Below are 20931 nucleotides of genomic sequence, written 5' to 3'. Positions count from 1 at the left end.
GTTGTCAGGACTGTCAGCCATCAGAATAGATAATGGCATTCTCAATCAGTCAAAATCTTCCAGCAATTAGCACATCTGCCTTATCAGCTCATCCAATCAACTCTTACTTTATGCAACACATTCAAGAGTGTACTTTGCAAAACATTGATTTAGGAATTGTATTCAGTAAGCAGATGATAGATGTTGGATCTATAATACCCTTCTTAACCCATAAGAGCGACCTCTTGACCTACACAGCTACTACTGAGAATCGTTTTTTTCTGTAATGATCCCTGTGGTTTACAGCTTTTAGCTGTCAAGTTAAGATCTCCTCTATCTCTTAATTGATGTTAAGGTTGTAAATCCTTTCAGAAAGACAAAAAATCCTCATTTGGAACCATTTTTGAAAGTTACATTTGGGAATGGAAAGTCTTTCCAGAACATGTTCTAACACCCTTCAGTGGCTACAGCCAGGACAAAACGTCAATAGAAGAAGAAATAACAGCAGTAATCACCAGTTAAGGGGGTAGCTGGATTGTTTGCTGGGGGGGCATCAACTTTCCAAAAAATAAAAATACATATTTTTGTGAATAACAAGTTTGCATTGGGGGGGCTGCCTTTACTATAAAAACGCTGTGAGAAACACTGAACATGGTCGACAAATTAAGGATTTAAAATGATTTAAGTCAAACTAAAGTAAATCTTATTCATGTCATCACAATAGGGAGCTGCAATTTGGTAATTAAATCCACATTTGATGGTGAAAGTAAGAACTGTGGGGAGAGTTTAAGCTTACCTTGCAGTAAACACTCACATACAGAATTGTACTTCTAAATCAGGTGAGAATATGCCTCATTTTGTTCTTATGGATAAATAAGTGTCTAATTGTGTTGCCACATTGTCAGAAAATGGTTTATGTTGCTCTTCATATTTTAAATATTCAATTCATGTCAAGATATTTCCTTGGTGTATTCCACAACTGCATAGTATTTAATCAACTGATTTACACGAATCAACGCTGAAAAACAACAATGACAGAGCAACAAAAAACTCATCTGGTCACATTAAACAATAAAACTAAGAGTCCTGTTACTATTTATCCATCCAGTCTTCTATATTGGTTTAGGTTGTGTGGGAATAAGACTTGGACGTCCTTCTTTTCCAGATATTTTGTCTCCTTGCATATCCTAAGGCATTCCTGCAACCTGAGATATTAAATCCCTCACGTGTATCCTATGTCTTCCACATATCACCTTCCAGTGGGACATGCTCTGGAAGTGTGCCAGGCGCTGAAGCACAAAGCCTCACCAGGTCTGAGCTCTGTAACGCATACTAGAGTCTTCACCTGCTGAAAGGAGCTTGTTTTTGGCATTTGTGTCCTCAATTTCTTCATTTGGAAAATTACATGAATGAACAGTTAAGTGTGACCTTCAGATTCAGCTCTGCCTTCACCATCTATCAAGCCATGCATCTCTGTGGATGTCGAAGCAATCTCCCTCTAGAAGGCGGGCCTCGTTAGTGACGTAAAGCCCAAGATACTTGAGCCCCGCACAACAGGAAGAAATTTTCTCCATTCTCCAGCAGAGTTACTAAGTGCAATGAAGCTATCAAAGGTACATTACCATCTTAAAGTCAAGATGAAATGCTGACATCACCAAAACCAGACCCTCCCCATCTTGCAGCTTCACCAGAAAAACACAGCCCCAGAGACCAATGTATGGCAGTTGGATGACGCATAATACAGTAGTGAGGCAGTATTCTGTCCAAGGTAGGCCTCTAGAGATTGGAAGAAACTCCTGCAGGACACCCCTCTTGCTTCTCTCCTATATATTTACAAATTCTTATACTAATGCAGAATCTGTAAGCACATGCCTGGATTTTGGTATCACAAGTGTCAGTTTCTGTTTGTAGATGAGTGGTACTGTATCTTCCACTATAGCATACCAGCTGGCTAAGGCTGTTTACAGAGACCAACATGTGAAGAGCAAATGAGGTAGGAAGCATTTTGCAATGATTCTATCCGGCACTGTTTCTTCATAATCCTTGGTATCAGAGTCTTGGTTGGTCTACCAGTTTTTTTCTCAAGAGTCCCTTCCCCTTCCCCTGGTCCTACAACGTCAACCCCCAGGATGTCCAAAGCTTCTTGCTGGTTACAAAAGTAAACAGCAACTCTTTCCAGGTGCTCACAGCTCTCAGGTGGAATCAACTAGTACAGCTAGCTGCTTACATATGATACAGTTAAAAACAAAACAAAAATCACAAGCTTAAGTTTGGCTTGTCTCGGTCTGCCCAAGGTACCAGGAGTCAACCACTAGTAAGAAACGACCTTGCTACTCTACTCCCTCTCTTCATGCTGAGCTTTTATGTTTTTTTAGGTGGCTGTATTTCCCAAAGACCAGCCATGTCTCCCCCAGTGGTCCTGGATATTGAGCTCCTGGCAGCCTGAATCTACAGTACATTGTTTTTCCATAATATACATTTCACCCAAAAAACAGTTCCATTGAGCACCTCCTGCAGGCTTTGAACACTTGACTCGATTTGCAGTGTTTCTCTGTTGCATTTGTTTTGTGGTTTTGAATATGAATTATGTATTTTTTTTTAGCATGTTTGCTGTCAACGCATTTGTCTTGTTTGTAGCAGTTTGTTTTACAGTTGCATTACATTTATTTTTTGATTTTATTTGTTGTTGACTTACGTTGGCATAGGAGTTTTTTTTTAAATCGCATCACATTTGTAGCCTTTTTCTCCTACTGGAAATCGTTTTGGCTGTTGCAGTGCATTTGCACACATTGGCCACCGTATAAAGCCATTTCCCTCTGAAGTTGGTGGAAAACAAACCAGAGCTAAGAGTAAGTTAATGTATGCCTTTATTTCTATAATTTGTCAAAAAATTCTTAGTTTATTCTTTTTGTAATGTAAAAAAAAAACCCCAAAAAAAACATGCTTGTTCCCTGTGACATCTTTAAGTCCATCCTGTTTTTTAGTTTACAGCACGTTTTTTGCGTGGACAAATCAAGTTATTGCACATTCAAGTAAAAGCATTGCACAGTCTCCCCCTTTCCCTGAAATATTATAAAATTGCAAATTAACTTCCAGGAACTTTATTATGAAAGTTATAGTTAAACATCAGAAACTTTAGAGGAATCTATAGAGGACTATACAACCTGCAAAATAAAGTTCCCCGCGAGAATAGTTATTTTAGGCTATGGAAATAGATTTCATAGATATTATGAATATTCATTAAATAAGTGGCACTGGTATATTTTTAACATTGCATTGCCTTCTCTTACCACTGTTGATGGGTTATGTTTTAAGGTTGTAAAATAAATGGCTGCCTGGCGCCAATAAGCAAAAAAAGAAAAGAAAAAAAGAGACCTCTGACGTCAGCATGGTGCAGATCCTCATCAAAAAACAATCAAAGCAAATCTCGACCCTGTGTTCACATGCATGATTTTTTTCCCTCTCACATGACGATAGCAACAGAGCAGGCGCCTTCTCATTGATTTATGCGTCGCACATCCTCGTCATGACAACTAGCTGTGAGATTGAAATATTGCTAGTGGTGTCCTATAAGCGAGAGAGACCGCACTGAGAGAGAGAGAGAGAGGGAGAGAGAGAGAGAGAGAGAGAGAGAGAGAGCTGTGGCACGAGCCGTGGGATCCTCTTCAGTGCAGGCTCCGGGCTTCAAAATAAAAAACCACTGCATCCGTGTATTTTAAGCATTTATGGCTGCTGTTGTGAAAAGCATGAAGGCTGAACGGAAGATCCCCGTCCTGTTTGTCAGTGTGAGCCTCGACTTTCTGTCACGAGCATCAGATACCAAGTGAAACCAGGAGAGAGCACCACGCACGCGCGCAAAGAAGAGATTGGACACCTGATTTTTGTCGGGTGACTTTCGAGCGCTATTTACATTTTTATCGGAAAGAAAATCCGTGTTTTATTTTTGGAAGGCTCTCGTGCTGTAGCAGGGCAGCTACAGTGGATTATAAGCAGCATGGACATGTGGGGAAAAGAGGACAGATCACTGCGCTGACTTTTGAAGCAACGCGTCGAGTCTTGACGCTATAGCGTTACGCATTTATTTTACTGAGTGTTTTTTTTTTTTTTTTTTTTTTTTTTTTTACCCCCCCTCCTGTTTGAATTGCCCTCGCTGCTGCATCTCAACATAATTAAAGTCAAATATCTGTGGATAAGGAGCAGCGCTGGGTGTTGTCAGCGAGGGATGAGAGAAGGAGGAGGAGGGGGCAGTATGAGGTGTGCTTTTTTTGGAAAAGCCGGAGAAAGACAGACACCGAGAAGGTGTACTGATGTGCGAAAGCCTGCGACTCGTTACCCTCCTGAGAAATAATTGCGATCCGGGAAGAAATGGCCTAGTTTGAACATCATCGACACGCCGGCAGAGGATAGAAAAGAAGAAAATCGTGTTTAGATACATGGACGGGCCATTATCATCATCATCATCTTCATCATCATAATTCCGGTGCTTGCATCGAGTCTTTGAGGTAAGACATATGTTTACCCCCTCCTTCCTAGACGTGACTGGAGATTTTTTTTTCTCTCTTTCATGGCTTTGATGTGTGCGCAATCTGTGGGCTTTGGTGACTTCGCACATTGCGCACGTTTTCCATCTTGGCGCACTGTCACAATTGGGGGGGGGGGGGGGGATGAGATTTCAATGTAAATCCTCGTGCCACTTTGTTGCTATAGCACACATTTTCTTCATTTTCAGCTGGAGCCTTCGATTGGCCTTGCCTGTTGAAACGCTGTCACATCCCGACATGATCACTCTATAGTTTGAGCATTTAGACTCATGATTGTGTCGCCTGAGCATTCCGCTAACAAGATGAGATTCATGTGATTTAATTGGGATCAGCTCATCATGTAGGCTGTCAATCAAACCGGCTGTTTTCTCAATTTGGCTTCTACAGTGTCCTGTATCCCCTGGTTGTCATGGCATCGATAATTTGCTTTTTTATTGCGTTTATTGATGACTGCTTAATAAGACACACATGCAGCAAAAGGACTTATCTCAAGCAGAGTGTGTGACAGGCCTTGAACTCAAAAGATGTCCTCTCTAATGAACAAACCCACAGAAGCTCGGAGATACACACACACACACACACACACACACACACACACACACACACACACACACACACACACACACACACACACGCACACGCACACACAGCGCCTGTGCCCTAGAAGATGCAGATAGGATTGTGAATTAAATGCACACACTCAAGGCTCCATTAATATTCAGTGGATGTTGGGCAGCGCTCAGTTAATGGCAGACAACAGGACCTCTGTTCTGACAGGTCACAGATGAGAAATGGTATATTTTCATTTTAAGGGTATAAATGTGTGGTTTTGTTTTTTTTTACTCACATACACAGTGCCTGTAGCTATCGAGCAGTGACATTTAGAATCCATCAGAAAACCAATAAAGGCATTTTGTAGACTTTTGCAGAATTTGGTGTTACTCCTTGTCCGTGTTATACTGTTGGCATAGCTGTGATTGCTTTATAAGGCCGGCATCATGTCAAAGAAGATACTGCCATTTGGACACTCACTCGAATACATCAGAAGACTGCATGGGCTTCATATGGGCCATGCATTTGCCGAAATATGTTCATTTCTAATTCATGACATGCAAGAGGAAAGTACATGGTATTAAAAAAAAAAAAAAGCGGAGAAAATATGGCAGAAATGTAGAACCCCCTTACTTAATATTCTTTTCAGATCTGTAGTTATTTCTTTTTAAATGTATTCCCTTCAAATGAACAATTTGAATATCTATTTCTGAAATGGATCCAAGTACTCATTAGAAATTGGGCCTTCAAGATTCGGTGGAAAAGTCAAGGATGAAGCTTTAAAGCTACACCAAAGCTTGCAGTGCAGTGGCTTAATTCACCTACTGTAATCAAACCAACATTATATAACATCAATACATAACTTTCAAAACTGCTTCTTAAAAAAGAGATATCATAGAAATAAGTTGCGTGAGCCCAGGAGTTTGGTCGGCAGTGTCGTTAGGTTCCCAGAGACGTAAGGAAGAGATAAATGGATATGGAATTTAGAAGAGGGGGAAAAAATGAGTGATTGAAAATGGAAATGGAAAATCAATAAAAAAAAAAAATGTATTTTAGATTTAATGAAGTGTTTTTGGTTGATTTGTGAGTGCCAAGTGATGGTTTATATGATATTCTTTCAGATCTATACAAACTGTTTATGACAAACTGCTGGCATGTCAAGTATCAGTGTTTATATCCTCCTAATGTCAGCATCGAACATTGTTCTGTATTGTCATGGCGATATGATGTGCAGAGTATACAGAAATGACAGTGTGTATATAAGCTTTTACCTTCTGGGATTCTATGCATGCCGTAGGGTTTACCTGTGCTTGTAACACGTCGTCTCTGTTGATCCCAAAATAATTCCAAGTTGAAGAAGGGTTGTTTTTCCTTTCACCACACGTCTTCATCATCCCTCATCTACCTTGCTCACATCTCCTTCCTCGGCCAACTTGCTAGCTAATTTGCTAATTCCAGTTGCTGTGAAAATTGGTATCGCTTGGCCCATGTATGCAGGGCTAAGTCAGTTAAATCAAATGTTAACATGCTGAGAGCAAATGCATGGTGTGCATTAATAAAATGGTGCGCCAATATTTTGTATTTCAGGCAGTGTTGAGCCATACGTTTGCTCTAAATGTTTGCATCCTGATGGCTATGTAAATGCTATTTGTATTCATCAAGGAGATCATTTTTCTTGTTTCTGGTTTTAGCTAAGGGTTAATACATTATTAGTATAACAAATGAAACATTTGATTTCCTCATTAACGCTGTGATATTTGCCATGTCAGCTTTCAGCCGCACCATTTATTTGTGATGATAACTGTACAATGCTGAGGTCATGGATGTTGAATTAATTGCACACAGTAATACCTTTAAAGCGTACATATAAAGAGTATCGATTCTGCAGTTGGATTGGTGAAATGGCCCTTTTATCCTGCTCTCAGTGCTGCATGGATGACGATACATTTCTCCATAAAAAAAGAAGTCAATACACATAGGCTGCTTGCTGTAAACGGCTTCATTCATAGAGTTTCTTTTATTAAATTTCGTCTGTGAATGGTGGTAAACTATAGTGCTATTTGTTACTTCATTTAAGTGTTGCCAAATGAGTAGAAAAACGTTTGTTTAAAAGATTCTATCGCTGGTTTTGAGATCTTTGGGGGAAAGATGCAAGAAAATATGTAGATTGCGGTGATTCATCAAAAGCGGCTGGTTTTTTTATTCCATTTGTGACAACATAGATTACTTCAGCCTTTTTACTCCTTTGTTTTCTAGAACGCCATAGTTTGTAGTTTGGTCGTCGTTTTTCTGCTATCTAAAGTATTTAAGGTGAGGCTGTCAGTACTGATGAAGACAATAATTCACACTTTACAAACAATGATGTTACCAGGGAAGCTAAAACAAGCTATGGGCATTTATACCAAGAAAATTCCCTTCAAAAATAATCATTACAAGCTGTACAGTATCATTTTGCTTCCATTACATCAAGATGCCACGTTGAATAAAGTAGACTGACAGCAATTACCCATTTGCACCTTGAAAAATGCAATATTTGGCCCCATTCCCATCCGATTATATGTAGTCATATTGACTTATATTGTACAGATGTATTCAAAGGGCCTTTGCCGTATGATTCTAATGTATGAATAACAGCAGATTCTGGCTCAGCCTCAGAAAAGAATAGAGAGATTTTCTGTTCTTGACTAAACTCCATGGGTAGCTCTAGTGGAGTCAGTTCTAGTGTTTCAAGCCAATTGTAATAACTCTGCTCCAATCTAGATGTCCACACTTTGGCTGAAATATTGGACCCTACAGCAGTTGATGAATGTCATTTGAATGTTGAACTACTGATCCAAGGGCTATAAGTGGACATTTAAATAATAAACCTTCTGTATTGTCAGATAACAAGTATCCATCAGATACTGGCATTTTGAAAATGACTCTCTGCTAGCATCACACTGATATTGTCATTAATCGTCCCATAACTATTTACCCAAACCTTTTTTTCTATGGGGCTAATATGCTATTGCATCAGATCTGTATGTTTGATTGGCATTTCCTGACGATACCTTATGCAACATTTAAGGCAGTTTCAAATGAAAAAACTAGTACCATTATCAGTCCAATCAGAACATCTGTAATAATTATGGGATATTACTCCCTCCCAATTGTATCACTGTAATATCACATTTCCATCATGAGTTTTGCTAACATTCTCAATCATTTTTGTTTGTTTGTGTTTATTTCTGGGTTTGCTTCCGGGGTTCCCGTGTCACTCCTACTTTTCATGAATTCTTTAACAGAATGAATTGTGGGTCAGTCCCTTAAGGAGTGTCTGTAGGATTGTGCACTCACAATAAAATGTGTTTCAAGGGCTAAAAAAAAAAAAAAAAAAAAACACACACACGAGAGCCCTCTGGGATCACCAATGTTGTTTTTTCTAGTTTGGAACTTTCCTGAGCCCTCATTGATGTATCAAGAAACATCCTTTGAAAAGTTGTCATTTTTGTTGGACTGAGAGTAGAATCTGGACTGGGTGTAATCCGCACTCCCCAAGTGACTTGATGTCCATAAAGCTACACATAAGGCACAACACACCACATTCACATAGTCACATAACACCAGGTGTGACCTTTACTGTGTTTTTAACACTACCATGTTGTTTTTAGATTTTGTATTACTGCCATAAAGCAAGGAAAGCTGCACTGAAGCCACCAAACAACTTGAAAATCCAGCCTTACATTTGAGCAGCTTGCAGGCTTGGCAGCTGTTACTATCCATACATCCTCTAACCATCTGAACGGCCTCTTTTCTCACCAGGCTACATTATCTTTCAATAAAACATTCACTGTATTCCTGGAATATGATGTAGCTGCTGTAAATTGCAGCTAGGCGGTTTTAATTTCTGTGTGAAGACGTCGAGTCAGAGTGGAGGGAGGTTAAAATGACCCGGGTCTCAGTCGCGTCACGAGTGAGGAGGAGAGAAAGCAGCAGAGTAGCTTGACCTGACCCATTATCTGTGAGCAAAGTAAAGCTGGAGAAACGCCTGTGTAAATGCCATGGTAACCATCTTGTGCAACCTCCTGTGAACAATATCACATAACAGTCATCCAAGAGATAAGCCGGAATAAGTGCCATCTCATTTTGTAAAGTCTGAGAAGAATATCACACCAAACCCCATTAAAGAATCTGGTAATTTAATGTGTCTTATTTTAGAGACAGACCACAAGCCCATTAAAACGGGACATGTGACCTTTCCTGAATCCCAAAGTTCCATCTTTCAATTCATCAGACATGAGCCATTAAGCAGCTGTAACATTAAACTCTCTCATATGTTTAGACGGAGATATTCAAGCTGGTACTGCCGTTATATATAGCATGTGTTCTTTTAAAAACCGTTTCTTTCAAGCAGTGTATCCTTGAACTACACAGACAATAATTCATTTTGCTTATTACACAGAACACCCATCAGGCAGCTGGTGCTCTTTAGAAAGGTGTGGGCATCGTGACATGAATGGGACTGATAAGCAGTTTGAAATGTGGCCTACAGAATGGACCGGGGGAGGCAGCCCATTAAATGTTATAGTTTCTACGTTTTCACATGGTAGCTAGTTAATGTTGCAGTATGAAGTCAGCGAATGCAACTTTCATTGGCTTTGAATATTGAGGAATTTTAATGGCTGAACAAATGTGAGTTACGATGCTTAAAGAAATGTTAATAACCTAGTCTTTACTATCGGTAGAGCTGTAGTGGGAAAACTTAGTATGTCGTTCCTGTCGGGTGCCTGGTCATGAATCCAGTGTCCAAATGCAGTATGGCTAGTGTAAAGATTTGAACAGGGGATGAAAATGACTGAAACAACAAATAGATACCAAGCCTCCGTCGTCTAGTCACAGCTTCTTTTACACAGAAGACCAAACCAAATGGAAGTAAGATGTTTACATGACTAACAAACAGCTGATCTGAGTCAAACACTGACAGTATTTGAAATGAGCTATACTGGGAGAGATACTGGTGCCTAAAAAGTCTTTACAATTTCGACCCGACATTGGAAAAAAAAGATTTATATTTTTGGTTAAAGAATATTTTCTCAAAGCACTTGTGTCAAACCATCATAAAGGTTCCATTAAAAACATACACCAACATAGAAGAACATATTCAACATATGTAATGATGATATGTAATCCTGTGCTCTGCAGTAGAGAAATGGATCTCCCAACTAGAGTCAAAGTCATGCCTTAACATTCATCATAGGACATATGGTTTACTTTAAAATGTCACATAATTGTGAGATCGTTGAATAGTATTAACAAAACAACAACAGCAGTGAGTTATGTCACTCCTACGAATGGCGACACTAAAAACCTTGAGTGTGAAACCTGTTTCAAAATGAAAATAACCCTTTTTCTTTTTATTGTTTTGAGCTGATAAAAGTGTCTGTTGTTTCAAATAAAACAAGGTACTCTACTTGACCTCTAAATGACTAAAATTTTAAACCTGCTGCTCTGTTAAAGCCCTCCTGCAGACAACAGGCCCCTTACATGGCTCCTGTTTGTAACTCAGATCACTAGATAAAGGATTTAAATGGTAAACAAGAGACTTTAATTCAATTAAAGTGACCTCTTTTTGGTGGTTTGTCAGTTTTCTTCATCCACATTCTAACAACATCATTGTGGTTTAAGGTTGTGTTTTCTCTTGATTTGGACATTTGGTGCCCACGCTGAACTGTCTGGCCCTGAACAGCTATACAACATTTCACTTTTTTTTTTAAGTGCTTGAGGATAACCAAGCCTTTTCCCGTGTGCGGTTCAAATCTCCTCTAATCATAGTATGTTTTTAATGCTAAAACAAAAAAAACAAGCAAGAAGCGGCTTTCTTATACACTCAAAAGGGATAACCTACAGTTTCAGGGCAAAAACGTTTATGTGAGTAAGCTTTGTGTAAATTCACTGGGATGGTGCAAGTTGATCAATATAAACTGAGCTAAATGAAATTACATACCAGCAATGTAGATTTTAAATCTGATGTAGAAGGAAAATAATAAGAGAGGGGACACTTGGTCCCAAATCATCTTAAAAGATAAGGCCTTACTACTTCATCATGATTTATTTGACAAAATTGCTATGCTTTTGAAAATGAATTACAAATTAGTATGAAATGTGTTTTAGGTCATTATATTAGGGAAGTAGCACAAGATTTGTGCATTATGACAATGGATTGTGTGAAAAATAGAATTCATCAGTTAAATCTGTCATCTTTAAACAAGACAGAACAATACAGCTTACTACAATCCAATCTTAATAAATGACTTAATCAACATTTAATCCTGCTAAATTAGCATTTTAGTCATCAGTTTTAATCAGACTTAATTATCATTAAGTAAAGTGAAATTCTGAAGTAAAGAAAGCTCCGCTGACCAGGACACATTTCATTTGGAACATTTCAGCTGAGGTGTCATAGTGAAATACATATTTTAGATTCTGAAAAGTCAGAAAGCCTCACATTGAATCTGTCTTTACAGAGATTTTGTTCTAAAAGGCTTGGTGATGACGTGACTACTTGCTCTCTTATGCCCAGTTGGTACTGTGGCAGTTGGGAAGCATTAACACACAAACCAGCCAAGAAAGGACTGTTCAGTTACTGCACTTCAAATGGTTTATACAGCATTTACAGCATTGCTTAGTGTCGGATATGTGTTCTCTGTTTGCGAAGTAGAGGTGAAACTTCTAAAAGCTAGACGCAAGACATTTTTTCTTTTACTTAAATTAATAAGCTATCTTGGAAGCTAGCTTACAGAAAGTACAGTCACACAGTTAATTCAAAAATGAAATAACTGTTTCTAGGGGTGGAGAAAATGGATCCATTAATCCAGAATAGATTCTGAATCGAAAATAGATTCTTAATCAAATCAGGACCCCAAGAATCAAAATCAAAATCTAAGCAAATTGTGAGAAACCCAAAGATTCCCAGCCCTCATTGTTTCCATTGACGTCTTTTCAAATCTTACTGTAAACAAGTCCTTGTTGAGCAGTTTATGCATACAGTATATTAAAGGGATGTAATGGAGCAATAGCTCATAAAGTGTAATTGCATCTTCCATTTTGGTCCTTTTGGCTGGTCCAACCCAGAAACAGAAGAGCGAGGAGCGGGAGTAACACACACACACACGATCGCACACAAAATTCAACACTAGGAAACTGTGTAGCTGACAAGGGGACGTGATCCCTGAAGCAAAGGGTTCAGGAACAGGGAAGCAGTTCTTATTAGCAAACAATACAAAAGGGGAAAGGCAGATCAGAACCAGACGGAGGGTTGGAAAGCCAGACGGTGGGCAGAAAAGCTTGAGACCAAGCACAACAAAACATGCAGAGACACAGAACCCCGGGGATCCACAGTGGACAGGTACACTCACACCAATAGAACATCGCTTAGAAATGCCAAAATCCGGGAGACGAGCAGACAGTTTGTAAAAATAGTTTGTTTTAAGTGTTTTAATCTGTGTTTTAAAGGATCCTAATAAATATGCTGTTTTTTATATCATACAGGCTTCCGTGAGGCGCTCATTAAGATCTTTTCTGAACAGATTTCTTACATTCAAACAACTTAAAAACGTCGCTACCCGTCGGCCCCAGTTGGCCTTTTTTTTTTTTTTTTGGCAGATTCCACATGTTGAAATTTGTCTTCTCGTATCACAACGTTTTATTTATCCGCGTTTTTCCTCGTTCTCTTCCGGTTACAGACGATTACAGACTACCGCCGCCTGCTGGCATGGAGAGTTATTGCCTCTCACCCATGCTCAGAACGTATGTGGTGGTTGGCCGTCAGCTGTAGTCTTTGCGGTGTGTTCTAGGACAACTTTTTGGCCAAGACAAAGGCGGCCTTCGTCGCCACTAGTTATTTGCCGTCTGCTTGGTGTGTCAGGGTCTTTAGAGAATGTGCACAGGGTTACGTCGGGCTGGATTTTTTGGGGCCAATCTAAGATCTCGTTCATATAACCCATTTCTCATCTGTCAACATGGAGGAGGCGAGCTTTATGACCTATTTTGCAGACAGTCAACAGGGGGTGCTCCAAATGTTTTGGCTTCACTTTTTGAGAGCTGTAATGTTGTCCATCTGTTTATATAGTTCATGGTCAAATCACTTGAACTTGTTGAACATCAAAGTTAGTTGAAGTGCGGTCTTTTATACCAGGTCAATATATGAGCAAATAGAAGGGGTTACATTGTGGACTACAAAGACCATTACACTGCGCAGTGCTTTCGCAAAATGTCAGGCAGTTCAGGCAGACGCTTACATCAAAGGACTCGGGACGATTTATTGCAAATAGACCTCGAAACTGATGCACTCAGAGCGCTCAGAGCAGCATGAGAGAGAGACTGTGACATAAATGATCACAGGAGGGAGAGTGTGAGCTTGTCAGGTATTGACAACACCTAAATACCTTGTTTTAATCTGATAGTGAGAGTGATGATGATAGTGATCAGCTGATGGAGCCCAGTGCCCTGCCTATTAAAAAACAAGACACTTCATTTAAAACATCAAACAGAAGTCCATCGTTTAAACTCCTGAACACAAAGGTGAAACAATTAATGTTCTGGCAATTAATTAACATCCCCACCCCCCTTTAGTTTTGAACTCTTTATATTAAGTCATCAGCTTTAATGAAGCTACATGACGTCCAATTTACCTTTGAGGATTCAGTGCCAGCTTTTATTGATGAACAATTGGTGCTAATTAATGTTGGCGTCTACTTTTTATTGAAATATTTTCAACCACTCATTGTTTTGTCCTTTCAAAAAAGGATTTCTTAAAAGAACAGAGGAGCGCAGATAAAATTCAAAGTAAACAGTGGAAAGGAGAAATCATACATATTAATATACGGATCAAAATGTTCTGCAAGCTACAAAGTCCTGAATGTTTTTTGAATGATTTGTCCGTTTTTAAAAGTCAGTTCTTGCACTGAAACCCATTCCCCATCTTTTATTCAGCTGACCTGAGAGCAGTTCCTTTGGAGTACAGGAGGCCTCTCGACACGTTCGGGCATACAAATCATCTCGGCAGCATACATCACATACAGCAAGTCTCAGCGCTTTACTTAAGCTAACTTACACATCGTCAGTGCAGCCGACCCATCTGTCAAGGTACACTTTCCTTAGAACGTGCCGGTTAAGGCAACATCATTTAAATTCCAGCAGCCGTTTGTGTTGTGGGAGCTTGACTAGCATTGCAAAGTAAACTGCATGTATTTACTCAAATGAAGGATGATCCTGAGTCAAAAATTCCCCCCAGTGTGAGACAATACAGGGTGCTTATGTTTCACAATGCTGTAGCTGAACTCTTTCTGTCAACAAAAAGAAGCCAGTTTGCTTTGCCGTCCCTGAACAGAAGAGCAGTGTGGAGCTGTTGGACCAGCTGTATGGCTCGGAGAAGATTGTATTAGCCATTATTATGATTGGTCAAACATGGTGCACCTGCTATCTCCCCACACATCTGGCAAATGAATTTTTGGATTTCCATTTGGGATTTATACTCTATTTAAAATTTGATTTAAATTAAATAACAACTACAGCTCCTTCCCCAGCTGCTCTCTACAATGTCCCCACCTCTATGAGGTTAAAGGCCCTTACTATGATCAGGAAAACCATTATAATGCTGATTTGTCCTGTGTATCCATTGATTAAAGCCTGAGTGTAATAATACACATTATGAGTTACATCTACAGCAGTATCACACATCCCCCTGCTTGATTTTCAACCATAAAACTTAAAAATTGTAATCCAGATTTCAGTGCCAACTTAACCCATAGCATTCTTGGTAGAAGCAATTTCAATCTAATATGGGTCTTAGCTAGTGATGTTATGAGGAAAACATCTAAAGAAAATCAGACCTGTTAACAGCCATGAGGTTTGAAAAAGAAGTCAGCCAGTGATTGGGTTTTTTCTATTATCACATAATGCTAAAAATCACATAGAGGTTTGACTGAGAAGTGCAGCCAGCGGCCTGCAGCTCATCTTTCTGTAGCTGCTCCTCACAGGACTCTTGCTCCCTGTAATATTAACAACTGAACTGCAGTCTTAAAATGACTCGCAGACGCATTTTAGTTTAATAAATGCCATCAGTGATAACTCTGTTGAAAAATACAAAAATGTCCTGTGGCGTCTTCACAATAAAAGCTGCATTTTGTTTTACGCAGCAGTGTGCAGTGGCAAATGCACATACCTGTGTATAGTGTACCCATGTTGAGTAAATTGGGAATCTGAAACCATATTTGAAGTTTCAGACCCACAAGTGGCTTTTGCACTAAACACACAAAGACAAAAAAATAAGTTTCCTATGAATATCTGAAGACTTATAGTTCTAAATTTGTCCAAATCTAAAAATGTACTTAAGGATTATCCAATGTTGAGATGCTACTTTGACAGCATAGCTTTTCATGCTCCCAATTATTTCACACTGAGAAGATGAGCTAAAGCTCTGCTTCTCCAGAAACAAATCGAGTTTGGAAAACTTAAGCTACTTAAAAAGTTAGATTGCAATCATTTTGAAAAAAATTGCATACTGGCAATTCACATGTGATGCTAAATCCTAACAATGGCGTTGTATTAATGCCATTAAATAGTTTACCAGATGACAATACAAGAGAGGTGGCTGGTCTAAAGGAGTTCAACATCAATAGAATTGCAATAATTGCCAAAAATAATACGTATGTAGTTATTACTTTCTTAATCTGGAACCAACATTTGGCCTTCCACTATGTTTTATGTACATTGAGGCGAAACACAAAAGGTAGTTTTTATTTAACAAAGGAGAATGACTTGAGCTGAGCTCAGATTAATAAAAAGGCCATTTTCTCTCACCATAGATGTGTCCTTAAATCTTAAGTCTCAAGTCTCAATGTCCCCCAGTCATTCTAAAGTGTATCAAAATGTCAGACGGATTTTTACTGATCAGATTTTTTTGTGTGCGGTCGTCTGACGGTAATTGAACGTGCCACTTCCCACTTTTTCAAACAAACAACAGTTAGAAAAGAGAAAACAACAAATTCTCGGAATCCCCTGTCGACCCTTTGAGAGTAACTGCATTTACACATATAGAGCTACTCTGGTTTATTTTCAGTGCTAAAGGGTGCTGTGTTGCAGAAGAGGAAAAAAAACACTATGCAGGTTATCCCAGAACTGCTGAAAACATTTAAATTATTCATTTGTTTGGAAAGTCAGAGCAAAGCTGGACTACAGCCGTCACCACAGCAGCTTGCCAGCCGGGAAGATGCTGAAATAGGGATCTGCATTACATGAATTTTTTGTTTTTGTAATTATATCACAAAAAAATAAATATCAAGAAACAGAATTAATAAGGCTGAAATTAATCTCTTTCCACGTCCCCTCACAATTCATTCACCCCAGTGGAGCTCAGTCATTGTACCTTTTAACTCTCTCATGCATGATATCTTTCAAATTGGACAATTAAACATTTCATTTATTAAAAGCAGTTGTTCACTTTTAGAGGAGGGAGACCAGAGCATTTTTAGGATTTAGATTACCGGAATTTTCTTTAAAACCATAAAGCGTGTTCTCTAAAGTGTGTGGCACACAGTGATTTGGGGCAAGTCTGACTATATTTTGGTATTTACATGCCGAACCATCTGTGCGCAGAGCATAGAGAGGATGGATTATTTGGCTTGATCATACATAGGTGAGTTTGGGTGTGTCAGCTCTCATTCCCTTTTAGGGCGCACTAAGGCAAAGTTGTCCCATACCGTGTTAAGGCATGATTGTCCCCCCCCCTCCCCATTCCCCCCACTGGCCTGCACTCACACTGCTCCAGGACTAACCGGGCCTGAGCCATCTCTTGTACATAGCATTGTAATACAACACATGCATGGCTTTACGTAAATATGAAACGTGCTCAGTTTACAAGACAGGCAGACTTAAAATAAATAAATAAATAAAAGGGACGCGTGGTCGAGTTCTCGTCCGCACATGGGAGTACAACACAGAGACCATCACAGCTACTTAACTGATTTTGTGGCTAATTTTTAAGTCATTTTAGTCAGATACACTCAGAGATTTCTCAATAATGAAGGCTGTCAACGTTGTGTTCCCGTGCTTGTGCTCGTGCATGAACTATACCGTGCTAAAGCACACCTCTTCCAAGTGGCTGGTCAAACCAACTGAACTTTCAGGGGTGAAGCGTGCTTAGGCATGTTAAGGATTGCCTAGTATCAGTGCACCCTAAGAGCCATCTGATACTGCGTAGCTATTTACACAGCAGATTTCAGCTTTCTCTCAGATAGACCGAACCCCAGCCGGCCCATTTAACTTCTCTGTTTTCAGTGGACACTGGACCATCTGTGTTAATATCTGTGGGATGTATTGTCGGTGGCACTCATGTATGAGATTTATTATAAATCCAACTCACTGTTGCACAAGAGCGTGCGAGTGTATGTGCCTCTGCATGCGCTTTTGTGTGTATTATACTCTTTTAATATAAGGAACATACTGCGCATGTTTCTTTTGGTGGTGGAAGGCGCAGTCATTTTTTGCATCGTCAATATAGGAACGCGGCAGCATTTCACCTGAGCACATCTCGTTTACACAAAAAAAAACAAAAAAAAAACACCCTGGGTGCTGATGAGAGCGCAGGTTCGTTTGCTGTTAAATCAACCTGAGCGCTAAAACCTGGGCGTTAAAATGACAACTGCGTCAGGAGGAAAATAGGAAAGACAACTACACTGTGTGCCAAGATTCTTTGCGCGGGATTTGTGATAGGGCCCAGAATCTTTAAAGCCCTCACTCTCACACATTATCTAGGCCTAACATCAGCACCAAGATCTCAAACCAGATTTCTCCTCCAAATGTCAGGAAGGGGGAATCAAGTATAAATTGGTGAAAAAAAAAACAAAAAAAAACTCCTGCAGTCTGAGCTCAGCCTTATTCACACCTTTCAGCTTCAGCTCTTGTCACTTCATCTTAAATCTCACACCACATCTTATCTGCACACACTGGTGCAGTATCCGGACCGCAACTGCTTCTTTTTGTATCCCCTCTGACTGCACTCTTCTGTTACATTAAGTTTTTCTGTTGTAAATGGGCTGACCATGTGTGTTCTTTCAAAACAAGGACATTATGTACTCATCTGATCTTTTTTAAGAGAGAGGCACCTATGTGGCTAACATGTGTATCCCAGCCAACCACCCTCAGGATAATCATTATTCCACTTTCAAGTGCAACATTTTATGAAATATCCAAATGATGTAGCTTGCTAATGCTAATAAATTCCCCCTTTTCATCACATTGTGTATTTTAACGCAACAGGCAGGACTTAGTTTTAGTTGTCGTTACATGACAGGAGCAATGATAGGTATGCTTGTCGCTATGACAACAGCCATAGCAGTAATAGTTAAATTAAGCATATGCACAGTTAAGATTAAAATGATTTCACACAGCAGGGGTAGGGTTGATTACACTGAGGATGGTTAGTATGGAGAGAGAGAGAGAGAGAGAGCGAGAGAGAGAGTTGGCACAAGGTATCAGTGAAAAAAGAAGGAAGAATAGCCATGTTTTCCTCCACCCCCCCATTTGTACATACATGGGGGTAAAAACGTCACTATTCCCATTGTTAGCTCAAAACATTCACTTCAAAATGTGGGCTTTTGTCCCCAGCTCACCTTTCAGTCCCCTCTGTAAACAAACACTCCAAATCCCTTACAAAACAACAGCACATGTAAGAAATCATTCTGTTCTCACATCCCTCGCGTTGAGATTAAAAAAATATATAACAAGAGCAACAACCAGATTAATGTCCCAATTAGTACACATGGCTATTAGTGCAGACATAAATATTCTCACTGTCATGTAGGGCTGTCAATTTGCCCTAAAATCAATGTTGATGATTAATTGACTGAAAATAGCTTCATTATGTAACACACTGCTGGCAGGAGATGGGGTGTGCCTAACAAAATGGGTTATATTTTGACTTTCCTTTGATTCTGAATGAATAACTTTGTCTCTCTTTTTCTGTTAAAACCTGAAAAACTAGTTCACCTGACGAGGTGCTTATTAAGTCCAATAAAGCCCTGCAGTAAATGTGTAAATGTAAATAAAAAAGAAGTGCTTGATAAAATAGTGTTCGCTTTGATTCAGGTGTTCTCTCTGTCGAATGCGGCTTAGTAAACAGCCAAGCTGGTTGTATTTGACATGACTGAAACTGAATGAGTTTGAAATGAGCTGCGCGTGGGCACTCGATGGCGGAGCGGCTGTTGGAGAAATTGCACAGCGGCAGCAGGACAGTGACATGGTTTGATTGTGCTCCAGCACATTTCATGTGAGATGAAACAAATGCTATGAAGGTTAGAGGAGACTAGCTGCTCTGTGGACAGGGTCTCTCATCGCTCTAAATATCCCGACTGTAGAACAATGAGCAGGACATCGATCAGAAACACTGAAACAAGTCAAGCAGCGAGCAGTTTTACAAGGGGCTGCACTCCTTTCAGACCAGACTGAGGGGGAAAGGCCCTGAATAAAGCCCAACACCACTTGTTCCTAAAAATACGATGCAACATTAAAACAGGGGCGCAGATGGCCTGGTAGTTAGGTCGGATCAATGAATCCACAAAATCCAATGTCAAATTAATACTGCGAAAAATCAATTTCACGCAGTGTGTTGTACTTAAAATGATTTATATATTTGATTATTTGATGGAAATCGTCTGATGTGGTGGTTTTTTTCCCCTAATGTGCTAATTTCTTTGCACAGGCCGTAAATATAAATATAAAAATATATCCCTCAGCAGCATTTAATGAGTGTCAAATGTTGTACAATCCAACATGCAATGGTCCACATATGACACACATACCGTGCATTTTACAGCTGCCATGTTAAGAGAGGGGATTACGGGATGAGCTGTAACTTGACATTCAGCAAAAGCACTTAACCACGCATGTCACCCCTGCTACCTGCACCTGCCTCTGTTTCAGCCGTGGCAGCTTCTCCTCTGTGTTTCTTGTCTTTGGTCGACCCCCTCCTCTCCTTTTTTAAGCCGTCCTCCTCTTCATCCTCATCGTGACCTTTGGCTCTTGTCATACTCCCTCACAGCTGCGCACAGTCTCCTCCTTCCTTCAAACAGAATCCAGCTTCAGTGTTTTGGTGCAGGCAGGTTTAGCATCTGAACAACGAAAAGCACATTACATGAGAATATAGACATTTATATAGACCATACACATACAGTGAAAAATTAAATAAATTATCCAAAAACCAGTCTGATACTTCTTTAGAAAGTACAAGACTTGATTCGCTGCTTTCAGTTCAGAAAATTAGAGATTTCAAAATGTATGCAAAACTACGTAGAGGTAATGATCAAAAATTAAAGTTACATTTGAAGTAAAGCCACACAAAAACAGTAAAGACTACAAATTAATTCTCAAAAAAATAAAACTTGAACCATGGCTGCTTGTGTACTGGGGTATTTCAGGTTTATAATCGGGGGCTGTATCGACTTCTTTTTTTTTAATCAAATGACCTTTGACTGATTTCATGTTTGTAGCTTCATATTAGCCCTGATGTTCTTAAACAGCAGCGCTACACAATCACGTTAAACCGTAGGGCATACAGTAAAGTGAAATCTAAAACTGTTTAATCATTATATTTCTACAAGTCCTGTAAAACTGGCCTAGAGTAGAATAAAAAATGTACATCATAATCTACTTTTGGCATGAAACACGCAGATGTTTTTTTGCGTGCAAATCTTAGGTAACACATTTACACAAAGTGACACCCTAGAAAAAAAAATTAAAAACCACTGGTTAAAACAACGTATACAAATGAAAAATAGACATAATAGATCTACGTTCAATTTGACATCAGTATGTAATACACATT

At 39.4% G+C, this 20931-nt stretch overlaps 1 protein-coding gene across 2 annotated transcripts in view; it reads left to right on the top strand.

Annotated features, from left to right (window-relative positions):
• The first annotated feature begins 3539 nt into the window (after positions 1-3539).
• nlgn2b (neuroligin 2b) overlaps positions 3540-20931 on the top strand; it is a 73849-nt gene continuing 56457 nt past the window's right edge. Inside the window, exon 1 of one of the 2 annotated variants that reach the window (XM_065962846.1) lies at positions 3540-4481. The gene's annotated coding sequence lies outside the window, so the exon portion shown is untranslated. The remainder of the gene's footprint in view (positions 4482-20931) is intronic. The other variant, XM_065962845.1, reaches the window with a different exon arrangement.

This window comes from Labrus bergylta, chromosome 14 (genome assembly GCF_963930695.1).
Source record: "Labrus bergylta chromosome 14, fLabBer1.1, whole genome shotgun sequence".
NCBI classification, from domain to species: domain Eukaryota; kingdom Metazoa; phylum Chordata; class Actinopteri; order Labriformes; family Labridae; genus Labrus; species Labrus bergylta.
The sequence above is the reverse complement of the archived record's forward strand: the minus strand, read 5'-3'. Positions and strand labels throughout refer to the sequence as shown.